Raw genomic sequence first — 11,895 nt, forward strand, 5'->3', positions numbered from 1 at the left:
GCTGCTGGTTTGATCTTCAGTTCATTTTCCATCTGAAAAGTTTAACTCCTTCACTCCCTGGAAGGCAAAATACCGGCAGGGCTGGCTGCGCCGCTGCTCATCCCTTGCTGGGTGCCCAGGCACACCTTGCACCAGCTGCCAAACGCGAGGATGCACACCTGAGCAAAACCGGGATGGGGGTGTGTGTGTGTGTCAGCACAGGTGGGTTCACCCTTAGACTTGGGGGTGAGTTTGCTGCAGAGAAGCCCATGGTGAGATCCTTCTCTTAACAACTTCCACCCCCAAGCCCCATCCCAAAGCCTCCCGTATTCCCACACATTCCTGTGGCTGCTAAATCCCTGCCAGAGACCCCGGGGGCTTACACTTGGGAAGGGAAGGGGAAAACCTTTGACAGCACTTTTTTTGCTTTCTCACCAAGCCCCTGGGAAATCGCAGAGGGTGGAAATCGCTTCTGGCAGAGGAGAAATCCAGATCTGCGAGGGTGTGCTGGGAGGTGGCCCTAAAACGTCCCAGCCCCAGACCTGGTGTCGGGAACCCCCAGCCAGACCTAGCCTGGCCGTGTCCATTCCTGGGCACCCACCTCCCCCCATGCTTCAATCGGAGAGGGGTTCCTGGGGACAAGGACAGGGTTTGGTGGTCCAGCTCAAGATGAAAGGGCGTTTGCTCATGCAAGCACAGAAGGAAGGAGATGCCTCTACTTGGCCCTCCCAGCCCACAAGGTTTCCAGCTCCCCGTGCACCAGCAGTGGCCCCTGTGTCTGGTACCACCGTAATGCATAAGAAGGGAAGGGCCAGCCACCAGGACTTGAAATACTGCTATTTCCAGCAAGCAAGATACATGAAAAGGTTATGTGATGATGTCAGCCCTGACCTCATGTTCCTCTTGCACTTCTCTGCTGTACAGCTGTTGAGCAATGGAAACTTTCTGCATTTCAGGGCGCTGCTTTCTGTCCCCTGTTCCCCCGCTGCAGGCTCACTCGCACCTTCGGCCACCACACGTGCCCCGTGCAGCCTGCTCAGAGTTGGCAGACGGGAATTCTTAGGCTCCTGCCCCACAGGAAACTAAGAGAAGCCTGGCCCCGGTGAAGGCTTCTTCCAGTGCCACTTGTGAGGCTTGAAATCATGGTTCAGGATGAACCCTTGCTGTTGGAGCTGCTGTCACATGCGGGGCTGGCCTCTTGCCCTGCTGCGGTGGCAGCTGGAGGAAAGGGACAGGCATAGACACGTGCCAGCTGCAGGGGGATGTGCTGGGTGGGCAGGCTGCAGGTCGCCACAGGGAAGGCCACGCACGGCAGGGGCAGGAGCAATTCACGAGGGCAGCAGGGCCAAGCGGCAGTGGAGGTTTTCTCACAGACCTGCTGCGCTCGGGGGTGTTGCAGTGCCCTGCGGGCACAGTGTGCCCCGGCCCGGGCACCCCACACTCTGCGCTGAGCCCAGCTGCTGCCCACCCCCACTCACCCTCCGCATCCCTTCCAGTGCATCAGCCCACGCGCCCGCAGGAATCCGTATGGGTCCTCATCGCTGGCAACAAAGTGCTCAGAGCAAACAACAAACACGAGGCTCCTGCAACTCACAGCTCCGATGCTGGCACATCCCACCCCACACCCTGTGCCTGGGCTTCACTTGCAAGCTCCCAGGGCACTGAGCCTTGATTGCATCCAGTGCATTTCAGCCCCATTACAAATAACATGAACCCCAGCCAGCCCCTCCAGGGGGGATGTAGCCATCAGATCTCTTCCTGTCCAGGTATTCCCAAAGGACCATCAGCACACCCCGTGGCCAGCCCCCTTGAGCACCCAGGCACCCCCAGTTACACCAAAGGTGATTTTTTTTGTCCCCAGTAATAGGAGCCTCGATGAAAGTGGAACTCGAGCAAGCGAGAGGGAGGGGAGAGGCACCCTCCTGCCCTTTTCCCAGAGCAGGAGGCTCTGACCGCAGCACTGCAGTTCCAGGTGACACATGGCATCCCCCGGGCTTCACCGTTGATGGCGCATGAGACAACGGCCGACACATAATCCCCACGCAGACACCCTTACCGAAGGGCTGCAACAGCTTTTCATTCATCCCTGAGATCCGCCCCACTACGCGCCTTGACTTAAAGGCCAACATCCAAGATAATTTTTCAGATCTTGCTCTGGAGGGAGGGCAGCGCTGGGGCTTTTGATTTCAAGTATGAAAAATATAATTATGGATAATGATGCCTCTTGCTGCAGCGCAAGCAGAAACCTTTTTGCGTTTCATGGCTGGTCCCTGTGTCCTAAAGTAAAAGAGGGTTTCTGCTTTCATTACAAAACATATTTGTATTTCAGCCTGAAAAGTCTTCTCATCTGGGAGCTCTCTAGCGGCCAGCAGTCTCTCCTGCATCTGGTGTTACTTAGCCAGCAATTTTTCTTCTGCATTGCCTGGGGGCCAAAAGTACTCCCCAAAAGGCGAAACATGGGTTAAAATTGTTTAGAGAACAAAACTCCGTTAGAACGTTTTATTGGAGTCCAGGGAAATTACTTTTAAAATACATACACATAATATTAGCAGCAATAACATACTTTTTAAAAGTCCACTGTAAAAGTAATGATGTTTCAGAGCGGAGCCAGCGTTTCAAAGCCATCTGTATGGAGATCACACCAGACGCATGGTTTATGTTTCCACTTTCTGCGGTGTGAAAGAAAATACACTGCTAAACGTACTTACCTTTAGCTAATGTTTGCTAAACTGGGGTAGGCTGGCTGTGCAATTGCTTGAACTCAGAAAACTTCACTGTCACAGAAAGCCCAAACTGTTTTTTTTTCACTTACGGGCTTCTCCGCTTGTACCAAAGCCACCCTTCTCAGTCCTCGCTGGGTTCTGCACTACGATGCTTCAATCTGCTGTTATATTTACACTATTATATGGTGACCAATTAATCTAGGACATGAATAGCAAATGCAGGACCTGTCCCAGCAGCCGTCTCACAGCGTTGCATCGCCACTGTTTCAGCTCACCTGGTGACCATCACCCTTCCATCCTCCCCTAGAGCTAGGTGAGGGCTGGAGGTGCCCGTGGCCAGGGAGGGGGCTGGGATGGCCACTGGGGAGCTGTGCCAGCCACCCTGTGGGACCCTGCCCCATGCCTGTCACCGGCACAGGGCAGCTCCAGCGTCCAGATGCCAATTATACAGTTGCACTAGTGGCATCTTAGCTGAAAACAGAGAGATCGGGTTCCCTCCATGTGCAACTCTTGCAAGCAGCAGCAAGGTCTCCTATTTTTCACCTGCCCACCAGAAGGAGCCCGGTGGGCTGCAGGTATTTGTGGGGAGGGGGCCAGTTCAAGGAGGTGCAGTCCCAGCTGATTTGGACCCTGCCCAGGCTATACCAGGTCCAAGCACATTATACATCACCTTTGCTTATGATTACCTGCCCTTAATTGACATTTGGGGGGGGGAGGGGAGCAGGAGCTCCAGAAGGCTGTTCCCACCTGCAGAAAGATGCCACCAGCTGGGGCACAGAGGCAGGCGGTGCAGATCTGCTGGCATGCACACTCTGAAGCTAGTCTAAGATTTCCATGTCATATTAAAAAAACCAAAAGGTAGAGAATATAAATGATAAGGACAGAACAATGAAATCTGAGCAAACAGCTGATGGATTTTTTTTCCTAATTTCTTAAGCCACCTCCTATGTTTATAAATGAAAGAGAAACATCCAGAGGTTCCTAGTTTGAGATCACATTTCCTCATTAATCAGAAATTCCCTAAATATTTTTCAGTCTCTGTTTTTAGATGTTGCTTTCTCACAGAAGATCATCTAAAGCATTTATCTTTTTATTAAAAATACACCTTTTCATTAAAAAAACACACGTTGCTTTTTCATTCTTATTACAGCCCTATGTTTTTGTTTTTTTCTTTTTTTTTGATACGGGAACAAGCATTTTTCTAAACTTAAAGAAACCCTTCTCAGAAGGGGTGAAGATATGAAATATTTCTAAGATGCAGTTTTCTTTGATTTCCAAATCATTTGATTAAAGTGTTAGAAAGCTGTGGAAAATAATCCCAGTGAGAGAGGAGTAACAGAGCGCCAGGTTCTTCCTAAGCCTCTGAGACTCTTTCAAGTTGGTCTGAAAACCTCATTGTTAATCAAAATAATTGCATGAGAAACAATCAGAAAATCCTGAAATGTTCAAAATGAAAACTTGTCATTACAAATTCACCATCATGGCTGAAAAACAGATTATCTCTGTCAAAAGCTGTGGGAAAGTTTGCTTTGTAGCAGTAGAGGCAGAAACAAATATTTGCCCAATCTGTTTTGTTTATCCTAAAAACATATATACATGTGCAGCACTTCAATTAAACTCTGTTTTCTGTTCCCCCCATGTGCACATCATTTGAACTGCCCACGTGAGGAGCTTTTAAAGCATCTCTCCCAGGAGTCAGGGTGATGGCTCGGTACCAGTGAATTACTCAGACAGTTACGCCACGGCGGGGCAGGTTGGACTGCTTTGAATTTTAAGCCTCATTTCTTTGGCCTCACCTCTGAGTCCATTTAAACACCGCTGACCCCTCGCTATAATTTAGTGATTTAAAGCAGATGCATGTGCACGTGCTGTTATTGTTGCGGGTAAACGCCGGGTGCACCTGCGCCCTGCGGCACGCGGGGCAGGGCTGGCGCTGGCTGGGCAGCAGGCGCAGGGCGCGGGGGTTGGGGTGCTGACAGGGCCTGTTTGGCCAAGGCAATATGCAAATTCCCCAAATGACAGTATTTAAACCTTTGCAGAAATGGCCCGTTTTCTCAGGGAAGGGTGGTTGGTGCTGGGGATGGCTGCGCTGGAGGGAGAGCTTGAGCCCATGCGGGGACGAGGGGTGGAGACCTCCTCTGCAACCAGTGCCAGGGAACATCTCCAGCACCCAGCTGTGCCACGATACCCAGCACCACGTGCCGCCCCGTGCCAGCCCTCACCACCCTGACTACTGCCAACACTGCCAGCTCCCCTCCTGTGCACCCCCTTCCCTGCTAACGGGGGGCTTCTCCTGAGGGTGACCTTCTCTCCCCAGGGGTTCAGCATTTTCACCTTCACTGCTTGAGCTAGGGCGCAGCTTGCTGGGGGACACCAGGCTAATACAAATGGTTCAAAACGCGGCCGATTACAGCCCTGCGGTGCTCACGAGCCTCTCCTCTACGTACCCTGAGAACAAAGTCCCCTGCACCGATCGTGGCTTCTGCAGGGACAAGCGAGTCACAGATGCGGAAGGGCTGCTGGCTGGGCTCTCATTTGTAACAGCTGTGAATGGTGCACTCTGTTTTGAAAATAAGGTCCATAATTATAAACACATCATTTAAAAATGCAGTTCTTTGAAAAAAAATAATCAGAAAAATAAAAGGAAAAACCCTCCAGCCCAGTGGTCCAGCCCTCCTGGTCCACTCTCCTGTGGCAACAGCCTTCAAACAGGTGAAGAGGAGAGAAAAACAAGGGCTAAAAAAAAGAACGAATGGTTGCCACGTTTAAAAACACCTGCTGGAAGTGACTGCAGCAGAACATAGTTCAGAACATTTTGGAAAATACATGGATGATGCCCCTAACCCCGCACTGCTTCTGATGGGGGTGGGGACCTCTAAGCACTCTGGGACCCTACAGAGCATCTGCTGATCCCACTGGCATCACATGAAAGTGCAATAATCCTCTGTGAGGTACAAAGATCCTTTCAAAATCGCTTCTTGCCCAAAACAACTCACAGCTAAACAAAAGTACAGCTTATTTTGTCTGGATTTAGCAAGTCTTAGCTCGTCATCATCTCAAGAGATGGGGGGCTTGTGCTTCTCCCACTCGAGTCATTGGGAACATTGCCACAGGCTCCAGACGGCAACCAGACCTTATCCTACCTGCTTATCTGTCAAGCTGACAACTTTTAATTTCCTAGGCTTGATTGTAACAAAAAATGTGCTAGAGCTAAGCATTGCTACAAGCAGAGCAGGACACAGTCGCAGCTGCTTGGGTCCCTTCAAGCTCAACACCCCCCCACCCCCACCCCCACCCCCCCACGCTAAACAAACCGTGTGCCCGGGACCCCTGTGGTGGGGGCTGAGCTGGAAGGGCCACCTGGGATGCCCCAGCCCTCCAGCTCTGGATCTGTGGTTGGGATTTCTCTTCCCTGGCTGTCAGGCAGCACCGCAGGTACTGTATGTGTTTTAGGCATGAGAATTCCAGCATTTTGCTACAGCTTTCCCGCTCTCCCTCCAGGCCCTTGCAGCATAGTGAAGGGCTGGCTCACCCCAGAGTGCTGCTGCCGGGACCAACCAGGCCCACGACAGCACACGAGTTTGCACAAAAGCACCATCACTTTTCTGCAAGATGACTGCTTTGACCCAACACGCCATTTCTGGCAGCTACATGCTGGTTCCCTGCATGGTTTAATTTCATTGTCAACCCATCGCTGTAGGATGTAGCCGCAACATTATTTTTTTTTTCAATCATGGAAGCAGATGCATCCTGCGTGCATCCCCTTACAGGACCATCACTTCTGGTGTTAGGCACCAGGAGCACTTCCAGCTGCCCTCCCTGCTGTGCTTGGCACCTCACCGGCATCACAAGCCCTTGCTGCGGCTGGCGACCCATCAAAGCCGACTGACAGTTCTGACCAGCTATTTATGCCTCCACACGCAGAGACACGGGTCTGTCCAGCAGAACGGGCAGAGCAGGCACGCTGCTACCAGCGGCAGGCACCTTCTTCCCACCCCTTGGAAGAAAAGGAGAAACCCAAAAGGGAGTCAAGGACACCTTAAGAGAGGAACAGAAACCAACGGGGAGCTGCGCTGGGAGGGAATGAAGCCAAGGAGCAGGATTATAGATGAATAACATGTGCAGTGTAATTAATCTAGACTAGTTTTTATTTTATAACATTAACAGCCCACAGTCACAGCATGCGCTGATCTGGTCCGGCGAGTTCCCAGCCTTCGCGGGGCTGGGCCGGATCAGCCGGCGCTGGGAGAGCTCCAAGCGCGGCATCAGCGCAGGAAGCGGTGCCGGTGACTCACCGGCTGCGTGCTTGCTTGGAGACTAATGAACTAATACCTGGCACTCCGGCCCTTTCCACAGCCCCCCTTCCATTAATCTTCTGGTTAAAAAGCACAGCGGTTGCTCAAGGGGGAAAATTCCCACCGCGCAGGATTTGTGCCGGCAGCCGCCCTGCACTGACCCTCTGGGCAGCCCTCGCAGAGCCGAGCACCAGCCCCCCCGAGCCGCCGGCCATGCTCGGGAGCTGCTGGGATTTACCGCTCTTGCTCCCGCCTCCCTTGGGTGCTGGCTCTCCTGCGGCGCACGCCGGGCGATGGGGGTTTGGGCTGCGATTCCTGTCTCAGGGATGAAATACAAACGCAGGGTCTCGCCCTGGTGTCAGGCAGCTCACAACGACATCTTTCCTCCCATAAAAAAATTCACCTTGGCATTTTTTGGCAGATTCCACCTTCTGCAACAGCACGTTGCCTATCTGAAGTGCTCACAGTCAACCTCACCGCCCTCCCAGCCCCACACCCACGCAAACCCTGGAGATTTGGGGTTCTGCTTCCCCTAGGTCACAAATTGCCACGTGCTGTCCCGTTACCAACATGGACCACCCCTAAAGAGCCCACCTATCTGTTGTGCCTAGAGCAACACGGAGTGTTTCCAGCCTCAGAAGACTGAAGCACAGTTAAAAATCGTTTCTTAAAGCTCCCAAAACACAAGAGCTGCACAGTCCCCCCACAGAGCAGGAACACCCGAGATCTTGGAGACAAGCTCCACTGGTGAGCAAAACGCGTGACGGAATTTGATCTGTGCTTCCCCTTTCATCCAGGACAGGCTGGATTTAACGGTGTGTCTTCACGTGGAGAACTCCCGAGTCATTCCAGGGATGGCAGAACCTGCAGCCGCAGCCTTCGCCCCAGAGGCTCTGCAGCCTTGGGGACCAGGACAACCGGTACAAGCAGGGACTAGGGGTCCAGTTACCACAAGGCTACTTTACTCCATCCTTTGACTTTTATTTTATATTTGTATTTCTTTGATATAATAGAATACAACTTATTGTACATAATGTATACAAACTATATCACAATGCTTTACAGAGCAAAGCATGAATTACATGGTTAAAAACTGGGAGGGAAAAAAAAGATGGGCCCCTCTGCACTGCCAAGCCCCCCGTCTGCTCCCTGTTCAGTGACTCCCAGGACACCCTGAATCTGCTGGGAAACTCCCACCTGAGTAATTACTGGCCCCAGGGTGAAGCTGGCCCATCACCAAAGCGCTCCCCCCCCCTCCAGAGCATAGCAGGGCTGGAGCCTCACTGCTGCCTGCCTGCCCTGCTGCCCAGCCCTGCCTGCCCTGCCCTGCCTGCCCTCACTGCTGCCTGCCCTGCCCTGCCTGCCCTCACTGCTGCCTGCCCTGCCCTGCCTGCCCTCACTGCTGCCTGCCTGCCCTCACTGCTGCCTGCCTGTCCTGCTGCCCTGCCCTGCCTGCCCTGCTGCCCTGCTGCCCAGCCCTGCCTGCCCTCACTGCTGCCTGCCTGCCCTGCCTGCCCTCACTGCTGCCTGCCCTGCCTGCCTGCCCTGCTGCCCTCACTGCTGCCTGCCCTCACTGCTGCCTGCCTGCCCTGCTGCCCAGCCCTGCCTGCCCTCACTGCTGCCTGCCTGCCCTGCCTGCCCTCACTGCTGCCTGCCCTGCTGCCCAGCCCTGCCTGCCCTCACTGCTGCCTGCCCTGCCTGCCCTCACTGCTGCCTGCCTGCCCTGCTGCCCAGCCCTGCCTGCCCTCACTGCTGCCTGCCTGCCCTGCTGCCCAGCCCTGCCTGCCCTCACTGCTGCCTGCCTGCCCTCAGTGCTGCCTGCCTGCCCTGCTGCCCAGCCCTGCCTGCCCTCACTGCTGCCTGCCTGCCCTCACTGCTGCCTGCCTGCCCTGCTGCCCAGCCCTGCCTGCCCTCACTGCTGCCTGCCTGCCCTGCCTGCCCTGCTGCCCTGCCCTGCTGCCCAGCCCTGCCTGCCCTCACTGCTGCCTGCCCTGCCCTGCCTGCCCTCACTGCTGCCTGCTTGCCCTGCCTGCCCTCACTGCTGCCTGCTTGCCCTGCTGCCTGCCCTGCCTGCCCTGCCTGCCCTCCCTGCCGCCTGCCCAAGGACTCAGCACATTTAACCTCCCCTTGTCCCGATCGCCATTTTCTCACAAAACGAGAAGCAGCGTTCTTTCTTTTGAGCAACATAACTATTCCCAAAGTAATTACTGTGAACTCAGGGAAAAAAATCCCCACGTCATTCTTTTCTCTGAGGATGAGCTATTTTTTGCAGAGCACATGGGTGGCCCCAGATAAACCACGGGGTTTGGCAACGTCGTTCGCTGCCTTTATGAAAGCCGTAAATCCATCGCAGCGCCGCAGTAACGCAGCCGGGGCAGGACGCAGACCTGTCTCTTCTGATAAGTCTCTTTTTGTAGCTGCTTTATGAACGCAGCTAGGAAAACCACTCACAACCACCACTCATGATATTATGGGATATTGTAAGTGACAGAAGATTGACGACTGCCAGGTCTCCCAGACCTAGCAATGAGAGTACTGGCCAGGGGAAAAGGGAACGTCTCGGAGGCTGGGAGAGAGCGGGGCGGTGGATAGCAGGAGCTGCCAGGAGCTGGGGGTCAGACAAACAACGGGGAGGTTGCAAGGACAGGGGGAGACTGACCTTACTGCTACAAGAAAAGTTTTCAGATGGATCCCCAGCGTGATCCCTGAACGAAACACATGCACCTATGCAAACACACATGCATGTAGCAACAGAAGGAAGGTACTGGCTGCGGCTCCCCCCGGCACCTGCGTTACTGCAGAACATCCCATTGTGAGCAGGGAGCTATTTTATTTAACATATATTTGTAATGAGTAATAAGAATAATAAACCACCCATTTTCCATTCTCTAACCTAGTGGAATAAATGTATAAGTTCACAGCATCTGTACAACAATGTCATGTCCAGAAACTTCCCCAAATATGGAAAGATCAGAATATCCTCCTGAAAGAGCAAAATCCAACACACCCATGGCAGAACTGATGACAATGGGCAGAAATAGAGGAAAGGGAAGGCGTGTAGGAATAAGTTTCTCTACAACACTTAAATTAGAAACATAGGTCAAATATACATTTGATGGGTTGGAAAAAAATGGTTAGTGGACAAGAAACCAGAGAGTTTTCCTAACTTCAGAGTCTACTTCCTCTCCTAATCCCTTTCATTCCAGTTCCACATCAATGAATCAGACTGTGACCTAAAACCTTTGCAGCAGGAGAATTAGCCAAATGCTTGAATTAAATATTGCTTATAAAAATCTATTTCCTTTTCTTAGCAGCAAATTTTCCAACTGGGAAAAGAGTTTGAGGCCCGCATGCTTTCTCAGTTTGTAGAAATAGAAGTTTCTCTCTGTTGCATCCCGTCGCTCGTAATCTGGAAAAGATACAGCCTTACATACTGAATTCTTTTCCAGGAGAAACTCGGCAGGATATTTACTTAACCCGGAGGAATTCTCTACGTCTAAATGATCCTTGAATGATCTCTTCGTTTTTGACCACACTTCCTGTGGTCCTTAAAACCACTTGAAGTACGACGGGTCTCCGCTGACCCCGGTGGCTGCCGTTCCGTGTTCCATGAATTCCTCCAGACCAGGACCTGGAACATCTGCTGCGGCTCTCCTGGGCTCAGCAGCCAAGGGATGAACCTGCCCTGCCTTGACTGCAAGGTCAAGTGCTACCGCACGGTCATTCCGGGAGAACAAAACCCAAAACCAACAAAAAAACACCAAAACCAAAAAAACCCAACCGAATAAAAATCTCAGGCCCTGCCTGTGTAACTGTACTTACCAAGAGAGCCCTAAAACAGCCCAACCCCCCAAAACCCCCACGTCGCTCTCATTTTTATACTATATTTATATTATATAGTTACAAACTCTGCAGCAGACCAGCCATGGCTTGTTGAATACGCACAGATTCAGCCCACACAACGGCCTCGTGGATGAAGTAAATGCATTGCAAGATTACATGTGGCCACACTGGCAGAGGTAGGCAAACTATGGCTTGCAGCATTTCCAAGAACAGACTAAGATTTGGGGTATAGGAGCAAGTCCTGCCCAATTTTGCTTTTTATCAATGAAGGTACATGAGCTTTTATCTCTACTTGAAGTTTGACGTGATGCACAACCGATAAAGATGGCAACTATAATTTCAAATACTAAAATAGCAAGGTGTTTATTTAATAAGTAATGGCTAGCCCATCCAAAGCTTCTCTTCCAGAGAAGGTTACAATTATGATTAAAATAAACATTTAAAGCCTAAACAGGACTTTGGTGACTGTGTTATGGCTCCATTTTCTTAGTCAGTCTGTCACCACTTTTGGCTCAGCTTATGAGCAGCAACCGTTTCTCAGACCATGGAAAGGAGGTGGTATCTTCCCTACAAACAAGCAGAAGACCATCACGTTTAACTAACAACGAAAGCTTTGCCTGTGGAAAATATCATCATTTAAGTTTCCACATTGGTGGCATAACTGGAATATCTAAGTAATCGCGTGAGCGTTTTCTTGGACTAGTTTTAAGATTACTGCATAAAGGGAAACACTTTGAAGTTCTGGCAAAAATGACAACTGGAACTGGTGGCTTTATATCCTGCTGGGCCTTTCAAGGACCACAGACATATATTTAGAGCAGCAGTTAGGTCAAGCTTTTCTGTTCTCAAGAAACATAGAAACATTTCTTGAGAATTCTTCCTTAAGAAGAGAGAAAAAGGAGGCAGTTCCCCTTATCTCGCTCCTGGCTCATGGAGGGCGGCTTTACAGGATGCTCTGCAAATGCACAAGCGTGGGCACAAGCAGCACACGTAGTCGGGGGCCCACTGCTACAAGGCAGCACATGCCAACAAACCTGAAAGCATTGCAGACTGGA

The sequence above is a fragment of the Falco naumanni genome, chromosome 4 (assembly GCF_017639655.2).
Source record: "Falco naumanni isolate bFalNau1 chromosome 4, bFalNau1.pat, whole genome shotgun sequence".
Taxonomy (NCBI): Eukaryota; Metazoa; Chordata; class Aves; order Falconiformes; family Falconidae; genus Falco; species Falco naumanni.